Raw genomic sequence first — 4,292 nt, forward strand, 5'->3', positions numbered from 1 at the left:
GATTTAAAATCACAGTATGATAATGTAATTAGAGAGTATTTCGAAATGGGACATATCAGAGCAGTTAACCCCCCGAGTTCAGATGCGACTAATTATTATTTACCGCATCATGCAGTATTTAAACCCGATAGCGTGACCACTAAACTTCGTGTGGTATTTAATGCCTCGAACCCATCCTACAGTTCATTTAATAATTCATAATAATTCAATTTATCTTAAATGCAAATAATCTTCTAGTAAACAATTAATATAAAAATTCAAATTAAAATAAAATTCATTTAATAACAAAAAAAAAATAATAAAAAATATTGTCCAACTTTGGACACATATTATACACCAAAATGTAGAGAATTGGACTAGCTACAACGTCACACCAAAAACTATTTTGTGTGAAATATTAAAGAATACTTTTTTAAAGACTTTGTTCTATGAAAAACTTTAGAGGAAATCATTTTACACACCAAAATGAAGGTAATTGGACTGGCTACAATGTCAAATTCCAAAATTCGACCCAAACTCAAAAAACAATTTTGAGTGAAATGTTAAAAAACACTTTTTTAAAAACTTTATTTTATGAAAAAAATTAGATCAAAACATATTATACACCAAAATGTAGGGAATTGGACTACCTACAACGTCCAGTACAACAACCTTTGTCAGAGGTCCAAACTTCGGCACCAAACTCAAAACAGTTTTGAGTGAAATATTGAACAATAATTTTTTTCAAAACTTTGTTTTATGAAAAAATTTAGATCAAAACATATTATACACCAAAATGTAGGGAATTGGACTACCTACAACGTCCAATACAACAACCTTTGTCAGATGTCCAAAATTCGACCCAAACTCAAAAGACAATTTTGAGTGAAATGTTAAAAAACACTTTTTTAAAAACTTTATTTTATGAAAAAATTTAGATCAAAACATATTATACACTAAAATGTAGGGAATTGGACTAGCTAAACTTCCAATAAAACAACCTTTGTCAGAGATCCAAAACTCGGCCCCAAACTCAAAAAACCATTTTGAGTGAAATATTAAGCAATACTTTTTTAAAAACTTTATTATATGAAAAATTTTAGAGAAAAACATATTATTCACCAAAATGTAGGGCCCCAAAATCAAAAAATCGTTTTGAGTGAAATATTGAAAAAACTCTTTTATAAAACATCGTTCTTTGAAAAACTTAAGAGCAAAACATATTATACACCAGGATGTTCGGAATTGGACTAGCTACAATGTCCAATACAACAACCTTTGTCAGAGGTCCAAAATTCGGCCCCAAACTCAAAAAACTAGTTTGAGTGAAATATTGGAAAATACTTTTTTTAAAACTTTGTTTTACGTAAAACTTTTGAGCAAAATATGTTACACACCAAAATGTAGGGAATTGAACTGGCTATTACGTCCAATACAACAACCTTTGTCAGAAGTCCAAAATTCGGCCCCAAAATCTTAAAATCGTTTTGAGTGAAATATTGAAAAACACTTTTATAAGACATCGCTCTATGAAAAACTTAAGAGCAAAACATTTATACATATGACTACCTACTATGTCCAATACAACAACTTTTGTCAGGAGTCCAAAATTCGTCCCCTAACTAAACAAACAATTTTGAGTAAAATTTTTTTAAAAAACTTTGTTCTACGAAAAACTTTAGAAGAAAACATGTTAAACACCTAAATGTAGGGAATTACACTGGCTGCAAAGTCCAATACAACAGCCTTTGTCAGAAGTCTAAAATTCGGCCCAAACTAAAAAACAATTTTGAGTGAAATATTGAAAAACACTTTTTTAAAATCTTTGTTCAACGAAAAACAATTTTGAGTGAAATATTGAATAACACTTTTTTAAAAACTTTGTCAGAAGTCCAAAATTCGGCCCCAAACTCCAAAAACAATTTTGAGTGAAATATTGAATAATAGATTTTAAAAACATTGGTCTACGAAAAAACTTTAGAGCTAAAGATATTACACACCAAAATGTAGGTCAGAAGTCCAAAATTCGGCTGCAAACTAAAAAACAACTTTGAGTGAAATATTGAATTTTTAAAAACTTTGTTTTATGAAAAACTTTAGAGCAAAACATATACACCAAAATGTAGAGAATTGGACTAGCTACAATGTCCAATACAACGAAAAAACTTTATTTTATGAAAAATTTTATAGCAAAACATATTATACACCAAAATGTACCTACACTCGTGGTATCTCCTTGATCACGACCCATTTGTACAATTTAAAATCCGCTGCTCAGGTAGAAAAGTCCAATGCCATGATCATTGCAACTTCAATACCACTCGTTCATTTACCCCCTTGTGACACCCCAATTTTCTATGGTGACTATAAGAACTGGCCTTCATTCCGAGACATGTTCTCTGAAACGAACACTTAATGATTGTCCTAACTTCTTGAGTCAGAGTGTAGATGATTGGCTGTCAACTGTCAAAAGACTTAGGTGTTGTTCAAATTGTTTGGCGACTTCTCACGATTTTAAGAATTGTAGAAGTACTCATGTTTATTCGTTGTGTAGACAAAAGCATAACTCTTTGCTTCATAGAGATCCTAGATCGCAAGGTCAAGTCCATTTTGACCTTGCGATCGGCTATTTGTATAGTTCATTTTGACCATCTCAGATGTACAGCAAGAGCTCTAGTTGACCCTGGTTCGCAAGGTACCTTAATCTCTAGGATGGATTGCTTGGCTGGAAATTCCTCGACTATGTGCGTTCTTACTGTTGGTTCTCCAATAGACCCGAGTTTCAAATTTAAAATTTGTGCATATGTAGTCGAGAAGATTACCGGTCGGTTGCCCTCATGGTCCCCTACAGATATTGTAAGCTCTAGTTTTCCCGATATTTCCATGACCGACGTCATGTGTACCCGTATGGATATTCTATTAGGAGGAAATGTTTATTCAAAAATGTTAACTTCGGATGTTAGAAAGCATCCGAATGGCAACCTGATCGCCCAGAGAACAGTTTTTGGTTGGATAGTAACTCTCGTCATAGTGCTCTGTCCCAGTTTAGGCGAAATGAAAATCGACTTTTGAAAAACCCCGATTTAAAATCACAGTATGATAATGTAATTAGAGAGTATTTCGAAATGGGACATATCAGAGCAGTTAACCCCCCGAGTTCAGATGCGACTAATTATTATTTACCGCATTATGCAGTATTTAAACCCGATAGCGTGACCACTAAACTTCGTGTGGTATTTAATGCCTCGAACCCATCCTCAAATGGCTTAAGCCATATAGTAGCATATAGGCGAAACTAATTGCCAAGGACCTAAGTCCGCTGTCAAAGACCTAACTGGTGAGAATGTATTAGTAGAAGCACAAAAATAAACACAGTTGTCCAAAAGGTACTAAATAAAAAATGTATTTTTTGGACGTTATTCTTTGTGTGTTATTAATGAAATATTTTATGACAGTGAATGAAAATATTAGTTATTTATTTTTTTGAAAAGACATTTTACCTCAAAACATATTATAAACACGTCTTTTTGTATTTTTTTTTGTTGAATTAAAAAAGGATGTAAAATACTATTTTAATTTTCAATACTAAAATGTACAGCTTTTCATTTTTCAATTTTAATTAAAATAAAATGTCTAAGAATAAAAAATATTTTTTTTCGTTTGTAAAATATAAATTATTTTCGGGGTTTTAAATAAATGAAAAGTGTTGAAAAAAATAATAAACATTAATTTTTAGTGATAAGAAAAACTAATAAGTCGTAATATCCTCGCAATTTTACGAAGAAAATTTGATTTTTAGTGAGTGCGTTTAGTTCTCACAAGTTTGTTTTATTTTCTCAGAGCTCGTCTGTGTGAAGAGAATAAAAATTTTTCTTTGAAAACCCCTTCAGTTTCGCCTATATGTACTACTATATGGCGTAAGCCTTAATAATATTTTGTACCCCGGTCCTGTTTTACAGGCAGACCTAACGGTCTTAATCCTACAATGGCGACTCCTTCGTAAGGTGTAACGCTGACATTAAGAAAATGTATCGCCAAATTTTAATTCATCCCGAACAGACACAATTTCAACGGGTCTTGTACCGCTGTAATCCCGAAGCTGATATAAAGGACTATGAGCTAAATACTGTCACATTCGGAGAGAATTGTGCGCGGTATTTTGCGATTCGAACACTTTTACAATTGGCCAACGATTTGATTTTGAAAAATTTTGAAAACCCAAATGTATGTCGACGACGTACTTGCTGGCTCTCATGAGCTAGAAGACGCTTTTAGGAGACGTATTGAACTTACCCATGTTCTTGAATCGGCTG

This window comes from Lucilia cuprina, chromosome 2 (assembly GCF_022045245.1).
Source record: "Lucilia cuprina isolate Lc7/37 chromosome 2, ASM2204524v1, whole genome shotgun sequence".
Taxonomy (NCBI): domain Eukaryota; kingdom Metazoa; phylum Arthropoda; class Insecta; order Diptera; family Calliphoridae; genus Lucilia; species Lucilia cuprina.